Source organism: Gopherus flavomarginatus, chromosome 10 (assembly GCF_025201925.1).
Source record: "Gopherus flavomarginatus isolate rGopFla2 chromosome 10, rGopFla2.mat.asm, whole genome shotgun sequence".
NCBI classification, from domain to species: Eukaryota; Metazoa; Chordata; order Testudines; family Testudinidae; genus Gopherus; species Gopherus flavomarginatus.
Window position 1 is genome coordinate 47,505,696 of NC_066626.1, and position 12,108 is coordinate 47,517,803.

Sequence of the window (12,108 nt, forward strand, 5' to 3'; positions counted from 1 at the left end):
GAAAGTATCTTGTCTCTTGATTGGTCCCCTGGTCAGGTGTTTGGTTCCCTGTTTGTTAACCCTTTACAGGTAAAGAGACATTAACCCTTAACTATCTGTTTATGACAGTGCAATGCCAATCTCCCCTCTGCATTCAGTTCCTTCCTCCTAGCCAATGCAGGAGGGATTCAGAGCCACAACCAGTCCCATTCAACAACTCTCCAGGACCTTTGCAGAGGCTAGTGCTGGCAGGATTATGGAGTACTTATGTTCATCTCCTATGTGGTGTATTTGATGGGGAAGAAGATGTTCCTTGCCTTACATTCTGGCCCATTAAAAAAAAAGGGGGAATCTTGAAGTTTTCAGTCATATATATAATATCTATAATAAAGATTGGAATGAAAAGCGGGGCATATATTTGGTGTTGTAAGGGGTACTGATCCTGTCTGGAATCAGCATATCTTGTAGGAATAGCCAACTGAATGCAAAGTTGGTGGGTTTGTTCCCTTTGCAGACAGACCTGAAAATAGCTATGAATAGTGCACCAACCCCGATTTGTTTCTTTTGTTTGAAATCTTAACGACTAAACTCTGTTGGGGTCATATCCTTATGTGAGAGAATCCTGTACAGAGGACTTAGTTCTGTTATTTGCTCTGTTACACCCTTGTAAATTCAGAAGAACTTGTGTGAGCTCAGTGGAGCTGTTCTAGATTCTTCTAGATACACTATAAATTGAGTAAAGCAGTAATTTGTGTGCTAGCATGTGATTATTCAGAAATAATGGTAAAATGAACAAAATACTATTTGTGAAACATCAGTGAACAGTTACAAATGTAAATTCCCTCGCTAAGGAATCATGCATTTCAGTTTATTGTAAGTATTTCGTAATCACCAAACATATAAACTATGCACTTGTTTTTGGTTTATTAATTTGGTTGAGTTTAGATTGATTTCCCTGCACTACTTTCATGTAGATAATCAGAAGAAGAGGAACAAATAAGCAAGATGCCTTCAAGTACATTTGTATTATTATGAGTAATTCCAGTTGACTACTGCTCTACAAAACCAATAATAACTATTGCATTAATAAAACAAGGGAAATAACTCCTATTTATACCAAGCTAAATGAACTGTCATCTCCCAACCCATTTTTAGAGAAAAAGTTTTTTTAATTACGGTACTTAGCACTTTGCTTCTCATAATTAAACAGTCAACACTATATTATACTTGGAGATTGACGCACTGGTGTCTACAAACAGAACAGATTAATGTAATGTTTTGCTACCTTTGACCTTATATCCTTGAGTCTCTTGATTCTATGTCACCAACCATAGTACTGTAATAGAGTTGGGCTCTAGCTAATAGCATGTGCTATTCTGACTGCCGTACTCCATCATTGTAACTTATTGCATGAGGTCCCCAAAGTACCTCCCCCACGAATCATATCAACAAAACCTAAAAGTAAGCCTTAAAATGGAAATTCTTCAATCAATTCATGCAAAAGCAATCTGATGTCCAACAGCTGGTTATACTGAAAACTCCAGGCACATTTAAATGCACACATTGTTAAAAGCCCATTGGTAAATTCATTCACAAAGCACAGCTCAACTCATAATTTTACTCATTATGTGATTATGATTTCAAAATGGAGTGTCAATATGCCATTTCTGCATTCCATAACATGATCTGCAAAACACTGTATTTATGATGGACAAAGTATTTTCTATGTCTCAAATGTGTTAGTTTTCTTTACCTAGTTCTTCTATTTTTTCCTAATATAACTAGGGAGAAAACACTGTCTAGTGGTCAAATCATAGGGCTATAAATCAGCAGCTCTGAGTTCTGTTTCTAACACTGCCATTGACTCGGTGTGCACCCTTGGGCAAGCGATTTAACTGCTGCATGCCTCAGTTTCCCTATCTGTAAAATGGGAACAACTATCTCACAGGGGTGTTATGAGGTTTGTTAAATGTTTGTTATCCTCAGGTGAAAGAATGCCATCTAAACACAAATTAAAATTAAATATTTTAGACAATGCTAAATCATCTATTATGCAAACACTTATTAAGCAGTATGTATTAACATCTTATTGTCCCTGCACTGTGTATGATGGCAATCATGGTTCTATCTCCCTTTTTTTCTGGGACTAGCCTTTTTTAACAATCTTTTCTTTTTTCATAATTGAAACATAATTTTGAAAGAAACAAGCCCTACCCTTGTGCATAACTTTCTGCAAGATCTTTGCAAAATCATATTAAAGATGATTTTAACACAAATGGAGATTTTTTTTGTTGGTGTCAACTTTAATGTTTGAAAATGCCTTAAAAACCTGCACAATGTACAAATACTTTCAGGATGAAGAGTCAATATAATACCTAGACTAGGGTCTTGGTCTGGGACCATAGGCAGTGGTATAGTGCAATCTTCCTTTTAATTTTTTCATCCATGTGCAGACTGAATTTTGTTATGTGCACCACCAGTAGAAACAAAAAACTTACATATATTATATATATTTTAAAAGGTTACCATAGGGATATTTACTCAACCCAGGACAGGTTATGCATTTTAGAACTCACTACTCAAAGAATTAAATGTAAATGTAAGAGGGAAATAAAAATTATGAAATGCATAGAGCAGTGAAAAAACTAAAGTAACACACTTTGAAAGAAGTGACCAAGAAATAACAACAATAACACAAGTGTGTGTTGGGAAGTGAGTGTGAAAGACTGTGTGTGTGAGAGAGAGAGAGAGACTGTGTGTGCTGGGTGCTGGGAAAGTCTCTGAGAGACCGTGTGCTGTTTCTTTAAGGTAAAGGCAGTCTCCGCCTGGAACAGCCTTTAGATCTCAGACCTTCTCCTGCTCAGGTGTCCTGAGCGAGGCTGTCCTATCTCCCCTGCTTGGGCACAGGGTCATGGGGAGGGGGACACCCTGACATCAGCACTCCTGTCACCTCCCCTCCTGCCAGCAGGAGGGTCCCAGGAGCAGCAGGGGCTCCAAGGCAGAAGGCAGGCGCAACTTGGCTGCAAAGCAGCAGAGGGGATGTGGCACCTGAATACATGCTGCCAGCTGAATCTGAGCGGTTCTCTAATCAACTGCACAGCACTTCAGTCACTGCTGGGTGGCCGCCCCACTGCACAGCTTACAGGGAACACAGGTATAGTTTACTGGTGCCTCTTTCATGTTGCCATCTTGTTTTCCAGATTCTAAAATTTCAATCAAAGCAAAAACAACAACAAAGTAGGTTTCTAGATAATGTGGTTGTTAAGGTGGGTGTGAAAAAAAACATATACCAAGAGTAACTGATGCAGTGATATCTGCATGCATTTGCACTACCTGACACAATAACTCTGAGGAGTGAGCCCACCCATTCCTTCCATTGGGTGTTAAGTCAGATGTCCAACAATAATACTTTAAATGACATTGTTACTAATTTCACTGCTTATCCAAGCATGTAAACAAGGAAAGGGGACATTTCCTATTATGAAGATCTGCACAATCTAATGACGGTCATTTTGGCACCACAAGCAAGTACTGCCACTTCCCCTCACCCCAACACATAAAGAAAAAGCCAAGCCCGTAGAGCCCTTAGAGCCCTGGCATCTAAGTTTCTCCTCCCAGGCAGGCCAAGTTCAAGAAGCCCAGTGGGTCATACAAGGCTCACCAAGGGGAAGCCAAGCCTTAGGAGCCTAGAGAGCATGCTTGATTACATTTTGAATATCTACTTTATTTACTGTGAATGGCACCTCATATGGGTGAATCTTGGAAGAGTACCACTATCCTTCCTCCCGCCCACCATGTTGGGGCGATGAACATAGTCATGGTGTTCTTTAAATACCATAATCATGCTGTGTGTGTGTGGGTGCACGCACACGCACTCAGATACACACACACAAATATATGTAACCAAGCAGAATTTCAGAATACTACTACTTCTAGGATTTTATGCCTGGATAATCCTTTTAGTTTACCACAAAATCAAAGGCTTAAAAGGATAAACATCGTACATCCAATTAAACCTAATAAAAGCAAGTTGGATAGTTACTGCCATGTCCCACTTCTAAAACAGTAGCTTTTGTAGTATGCTAAGCAGGTAAATATTTACACAGAAAAATGTAATTTTCTTTTCATTTATTTAGAAGCAGCATGTTATAGACCTTGATTTCCAATTTTATTTTTCCAGTTAGAGCTGGCACAGTGACCTAAATTTGTTATCTTTCTAAGCTTGGAATTTCATAGGTGAATTGAATTTGTTTGACAGTGGTGAACAACATATTTTTCCTAGTGTTAATTAACTCCATTTCCTCTTGTGATACACATCACATATCATTTCTTAATTAAAGAGAAGCCTATATACGGCATAATATCAACAGACATTATAGTTACTATAGCTGTTTTCAGCAATATATTTTAGGACAAGAAAAGAAAAACTTTTCTTGGAAATATGAATTTAAATGTAATTACTAATAATTTCATAATGATTATTAAGATGGCAACGTATTCTTAATTTAGTCTCATAATGAACTGCTTCAGTAAATGGCAAATGATTCCATTAGTTAAGAATCTAAAAATTTCAATTTACATCTGAATGTTGGTGACTAATTTGTCAAGCTCAGGCTTTTGTTTTAGAATTAGGATATTTTGCTATGCTCTGTGAACAAAATGTCTGAGGTCTTAAATATTAATCTCTCATTTTATTGAAAGAAGATAATTTTCACCCTCCAAATGCTTTTAGCATATATCTCTGATGTGAACTTTGAAAATGTTTTGCTCTTGATAAACCAGAAGGTGTTTGTTCCAAAGGATCACAAAATTGGCTCTCTCACTAATGCATGCAAATACCAGCTTGTTTCTAAAAGTTTTTATTGGAGAACAGGGCTTTGCTGTCAGCTAAAGTAAAGGGATTACATCAGCATTCAGGGGGGAAAAATGTTCTTTTCCTCCTAACTCCATAGTCTATGTTCAATCAGCCTATAGCTAATGGAAGCCCTCCAGTGCTAAGCAATAAACAAACACAGTTGGGCAAATAGTCCAAAATCAAATCTAGTATATAAGGTGGACAATACATAGTTAGTTCTATTACAGAGCCCTCCCGTGGGGACTGGAGCTGCTTCTGAACCCTTCTCATTACACACCAGCACCATCTGTAGCCAGCCTGAACCTTATTTGGGAATTTATAAAGTACACGGAAAAAATAGAGTAGGAATCAAGAGCCAGAGAATCCTATTTCAAGTTTAAATTTTGCTTGTGAAAGATCATTTGGTTTTAGACTCAGCAAACAGAAGGCCCTCATCACTCACAATGAGCTGCACATGTAACAGGGATTACTTCAGATCAGGGAGATTGAAGGTAATTGCTACTTTCCACAGGGAGATATCTAGTACTAGGGCAGCTTGAGAGAGATACAGTACAGCGCCAATAGCTACAACACCTCCACCCCAAAGCAAATTGGAGCCACGTTTTCACTGTTCCCATCTCTCCTTTTTTTTAACAATGATATGAATTATAAATGAAAAAAGTATCAGAACAGCAGAAGGTTCCTTTAAATATATGGACGTGTTGTGTTTAAAAAACAATATTTCAAGGTCAATCAAAAAAATCCATGGTGTAAATGTTATATTTTGCTAATCAGCTAAAAGTGGTTTAAATGACTATATATTATTATTATTTGTATTATACTTCAATAACATCAGAAGTCCCTGCCAGGGATCAGGACCCCAATGTGTCAGTGTAGTGTGTGTGCATATAGTGAAAAGCTGGTCCGTGCCCCAAAAGAGCTACTGTGAAGTAAAGTGCTAAATTTATTCTTGGTGTTTCTCTGGGCTTGTCTATTCAGTGAGGGTGTAATTTCTAAAACACACTAATGTGTTACACAATAATTGATCTGTGAAGATTCTTCAGGTGCTCTTTAACAGGGTGCTATTTGAAACAGTACTATGTTAAAGTGCACTAGGAAACCTTTAGTTTGCACCAGCAGGGTTTATGTGGACCAATTAATGTGCAATATGTTAGTGCACTTAAATCACATCCCCATAGAGTGCATTATCCCACCATGTAGACAAACCAGAATTTTCTTCATTTTTCTGTTTGGTTATAATCTCAATTAATAAATTATCATCACGAGCTTGTTTTCTCTGCACAAAGTTCAGATTCTTGATTAGCCAATGCATCTATTTTGACAAATGTTATCCTTTCACTGATTTATTAATTTAATTAAATTTAGGGATTTCTTCAGATTTTTAAATTACAACTACAGGTTCCCATCCAATGTTCTGGACACATGTCCCAGGAAGTAAAAATTACAACAAAACACATGGAGGTGGTTTTAGTGGGAGCTCGCTAGGGATTGGTGCTAGACTCTATGCTAGTCATTATTCTTATCAATAATCTGGAAAACACAGGAGCGTCATGAGTAGCAGCCAGGAGGTGATTTTACCTTTGTATATGGCATTGGTAAGACTGATTCTAGAATAATGCATCCGGTTCCAGTGTCTACCTTTCAAAAAGTTTGTCTAAAAATTGCAGAAAAAAAACACAAAAGTTATTCATGTTCTAGGGAAAATGCCTTACAGTGAGAGACTTAAAGAACTCAATCTGGTTATTTTACTTAAAAAAAAAAATAAAAAAGAAAAGCTTGAGAAGTGTCTTGATTGTAGTGTAAAGTATCTTCATGGGGAGAAAATACCAGGTACCAAAGAACTCTTTAATATAGCCAGAAAGGCATAGCAAGAACCAATAGCTGGAAGCTGAAACCAAACAAAATTGAATTAGAAATGACAACTACCAAGGAATATAGTAGATTCTCCATCTCTTTACATCCTCAAATCATAGCTGGATACCTTTGCAGAATATATATATATATATATATATATATATATATATATATATATATATATATATATATATATATATATGTATAAAATATTTGGCCAAACAAGTTATTGGGATCAGCACAGAGCTAATTGGTAAAATACTATGGCTTCTGTTGGGAGAGACAAGTTTTTGAGCTTACACCTGACCTGAAGAAGAGCTCTGTGTAAGTCAGAAAGCTTGTCAGTCCCATCAACACAAGTTGGTCTGATAAAAGATATTACCTCAACCACCTTGTCTATTTAATAGCCTCGGACTGACATGGCTACAAATGACACTGCATATGACTTGTGTTATACAGGAGTTCAGACTAGATGATCTAATGGTACTTTCTGGGCACAAAATCTATGACTATAAACAAAGGAATGCCCATATATCAACTTCTGTAAGTTCCAAAATTGAGGGTCTCTCACAGGGAACACCCTGCTAGTGGCTCCTCTTTTATATCGAGGGAGCTCCATTTCAAACACCTCAGCTTCTTTCAGTAGTAGCAGTATTCATGAGAAGAAAGGCAGACCAAAGGCAAGTATCATTGTGTAGACACCCTACTCTGGAAAAGAATGTTATAGTCTGCAAATGATGGAACTCTTGCCTGTAGGAAGAGCATTTTCCTTCTAAATGAAGAAATTGACACAATGAATCTCTGCTATAAGGTTTTGGAATAAGCACTTGGGGTATTTTAGATGGCCTTGTCTTTGCCCAAAAGGAAGTAGTTCTTGAGAAGAGTTTACTGAAAAAGAGCCATGTAAAAGGTTAATTCAAGACGTATTGATGTTTTTCAATGTTTTAGTATTGTGCATCTCAAAACACAATTTTTGCAGAATTGCTTTCCACTGTGTTCTCTTGTCAGACTGGTAATATAGGTCTATATTGAGGTCTTCCACATCAGATGCAGTGATGTTGCATATAGCTTTGTGGTATTGTGGAGGATATGGCACAGACATTCCATAAAAAAAACCTCTTCTTTCTTTTTAGTACCCTGCTTTCAACTGAACTGAAATGACCCACACTGACACTAGAATTATCTGTAGAAAGCCCAACAGTATTCTCCCATGGTATCTGGTTAAACTCCAGTATTTCATCAGTTGTAGAAATGTTTTCAATGCTACTTGTTATGCATTTAAACAAAAATTCCATTACTATATTGTTGTGATTCACATACTGATATAGATAATGTTTGCCTTTTCAGTGTTAGAATCATTCAAATGATATGCAGTTACTGAAAAATAATTCATTCTTCACTCTTGATATTAGGTTGCTCAGAAAGTAAGGAGTAAATGTTCATTCAAAATTCATGAAGAATTTGTTTCAAAACAAATTTTTTTTAGCATTGGTCTTAGGTGATCAATTAATCTGTTAAATACATTATGCTATGCCAATAAATTGGTTGTCCTCACTTATCACCTGATTATTGTGAAGCATACAGAAGTAGAATATAAATTGTTTATTCAGATCCCTAGTTTGTATGTGAGATGCAGTTGCTGTATGTTTCCTTAATGAGAACAGCTGATATTTTTGTGGCACAAACTACACATGAAGCATGTTTCCTTTCCAGTGACTGGTTTATGAAAGCCCACTCTTTCATCCAGTCATACTGGAGCTTTGTTTTATTCAAACTGCAGATTTTACCAGATTCTGAATCTTTTAATATATGTGATATAAAAAAGTGCATGGTTGAGGATATCCTCACAATTGCTGGCTGCATTGGTAACCATTGCCTTCCTCTACCACTCATGAATAACTAAGCTAGTGAACACATTTGGCACATAATTAATGAGCAGTGTCCAATAGGACTGCAGCCAGGTACTCATCTGAGCCACCCACTGCTCGTCTCCATCACCACTTGTATCCACCCTGCAATCTAACCCACTCCAGTTGTCCACACATTCACCCTTTTGAGGCAAAGAAACTGCCTGGGGCCATAGACCCCAGGACCATAGAGCTTGAAGAACTGTGCTGAGAGTAAAGAGCTGCAGTAGCCATCCCATTGCCTAACCCTGATTATGCAGCTAACTCTCCCACTCACTAAGGAGTAACAAGAGCACCTGACAGAGATGGCAGCTCTGGGGAAAGATCAGTATCCCTCATGAAGATGGCTGACTTAAAGGGGTCAGGGGTGCTCAAATGCTTGAGATTAATAGCTTTATGCTGGAGACAAAATAGTGAAATGCTTGAGTGTCCATGAAATAGCTGAAGACTAGGTAGGTCTGCAGACATTTCTCACTTCACACCAAAAAAGGTGCTGTTGTGAGGTTTCATATTATTAATACTTAATTATTTTTTACAAAATACACTACTGTACATTTGCTATACTTTCTGAAGCATTATTAAATAAAAACTAATTTGTCAAATAAAATACAGTTTGTGATCCACTGCCTTTGTTTTTCATTTTTTTACCTTACTTCCTAAATTGCAGAATATGCTGATTCATAATAGTTCCTTCTGTCAGCCCCAATTTGCAAGGATCTTCTCTGTGTGTGCTTTCTCTCATTCACGCACACTACTTCTCTTTGCTGTACAAGTAAACAATTTATTTCTTCATATATCTTTAGTGTTTTTTTTACTCTAACAAAGGATATTATTTTAACTATTGATCAATAGTGGTTGCTGAACCCTTTTAATTCAATCCCCAACCCTCCCTGATCTGCCATGTTTACAATAGTTCAGTTTTAAAAAAAAACACACTCCACAAAGTCTATTTTCCACATTTATTTTTTTCTACTTGCTATCTTTTAAAAAGCAGCTTTGTGAACCTTGTTCATGGCTTTCCCAGATTTTGCTGTTAGCTGCCAAGTCCCTGTCAGATTGAAATTGAAACGGCAGAAAAAAGATTTTCAACATACTTTTTCTGCAATTTTTTTCTGTCTTTCACCTCTAATGAAATGACCTTTATCTGACCCCTCATCCTAGACAAAGCAACATTAAGTTTTGCACCCTAAATTTCAAGTATTTTATTAAATTAGCTACAAAATAGGTATTTAAAAATGAAAACAGGATGATATAAACAGTTTATGTGATTCTTGGCAATGAGGCACCATATTTAGCTCTAATTTTGAACTGTTCACTTGAAAGATAAAGGACTTTCTACTTGAGAGACCCTAAGTCCTACTTAGGATTGGTCCAAATATACATAATATTTTCTTGCACAAATGGCATCAGGTTTTCTTACAGTGTCTATATGTGTATTATGTAAATGTTTTATGAGACTCCTTTTATCAGTGTGCTTCAACTTATGATAATGTAGCATAGAATAATTGCACTGATATTGAAAAAATAAATTCACCCAGCTACTCCAATATATAACCGGGCTATTGTACCTTAATCTAATACATATAAAAATTACCTATTGAAATATACTGTGTGAAAAAGCCAGACTTACCAACTCATTTCTTTTTATATATATATCTTACCCAATGTTCAACACTTTACTCTTGATGAAATGTACCTTCAGTGCCTTGTTCCACTACCTAATGTGCCAATATTTCCCGCTACATTAATTTTTCTCTTCTTTAATGGAAAAGATACTCACCAGCATAAACATCTCTAAAGTTAATGGTAACAACATACTTAAATAAATAGCAGATGCATGAGGGAATCTTGGGTTAAATGTATGAGTGGCACAGTGTCATAATCCCATGTGTGAACTACTTTACCCATTATGGGTGTGTAGCAAAATACACACTAGTAATAATGAAATCCCCCTAACTCTCAGGTTTCTGAATTGGGTCAGCCTATCTCCAACACTGTATGTATATGTAAAGAAGCCATGGTGGTATATCATACTGCTATAAAAGTGTGCGTGGATGGAGGGATGAATACATTGAGAGACCAGATAAATATTTTTGTGTGAGTCTTGTGCTTATCAAAGAAAAAGATGTAATAGCACTGGCTAGAACTACCATGCTTAGTGAAGGTTGGCACTATGCAGTTTTACACACGGGGTCCTACTGAAGTATTTTAATCCTGACCGCCTCACCCCTGGCAGTTCCAGTCCTGGGACACTCTTGAAATGTCCAACATTAAAAAATTCATTAGTATTTTTTTCATGTCATCAAATGTGTAGAAAGTGTTTAGGATTAGACAACTTTGTTTACACCCGGACCTAAAACGAGATTTGGGAACTTTAGTTTCAGATATGAAAGTCTGGTATACTAAATCAAAACATAATTTTAGTCTGTTAACTAGTTTCTCCTAATCACCTTTCCAAATTAATGTTTCAGAAACAAAATGCACAACATGTGCAGTGCTGCTATAATATTTATTTGGATGAGCTAACAGAAACGACGTATGGCTTTGGAGAGTTTTGCTTTAATATGCCTCATAGCTGATATATCTAAACTCAGGCTCTGCTGAGTACTGGTGTGGCATTTGAAAGGGTTTCTTAGTTCACTGATGGTTGGTGTTGCTTTCAATGCTTTTAGAATACTGTATTGAATGTTTTACTTGTTTCTTCTGTGAAATGTCTTTGAAAAAACTCCACAAAACAACAAAGACAAGATCAATAATTTTCTGATATATTTGATACTCCTCAGATTGCTAAATATAATCCAGTTGGTTGAAAGACGATTACGAGACTAAACAGTTTGCAGCACATACAAATTAAATTTGCCCTTTTGTTTTGCTGGCCAGTAGATTTTTTATTTATTTGTTTGTCAGGAGCGAAAGTAAGATAAAAGACTTACTGGTATGGGGGCCTGGCTCTGGGCCCCTGGAAGGGGCTGGGTCTTGATCAGAAGGGGTGGGGCTGGGGTCAGCCTCCCCCGGCCAGACCTTCCACACTGCCCGGCCTGTGCTGCCCAGGGCTCCGGTGGTGATTTAAAGGGCCTGGGGCTTTTAAATCACTGGGCCCCGGGACAGCCCACCCTATCAGTGGCCCTGCCAGTAGGGTGCCTACCCATTGGTGGCCTGGGGGCAGAGACATTAAAGCACTGTCACAGCAGCTCTTTAATGTCAGCTGCAGGCAGCCCAGAGGCCTTTAAATCCCGGCTGCGACTCTGGCGGCCAGGCTGCGGCTGGGATTTAAAGGGCTCAGAGCTCCCTGCCGCTGCGGGCAGCTCAGAGCCCTTTAAATCCCAGCCGCAGCTCCGGCGGCCGGGGTGGGGCCAGATTTAAAGGGCTCAGAGCTCCCTGCAGCAGCAGGAGCTCAGGGCCCTTTAAATCCTGGCCCCAGCCTGGCAAAGCTTGGGGTTCCCCGTGGCAGCCAGAGCCCCAGGCCCTTTAGTTTGCCCCTGAGCCCCGGAGGGCTCCCGGCCACCTCTTCAG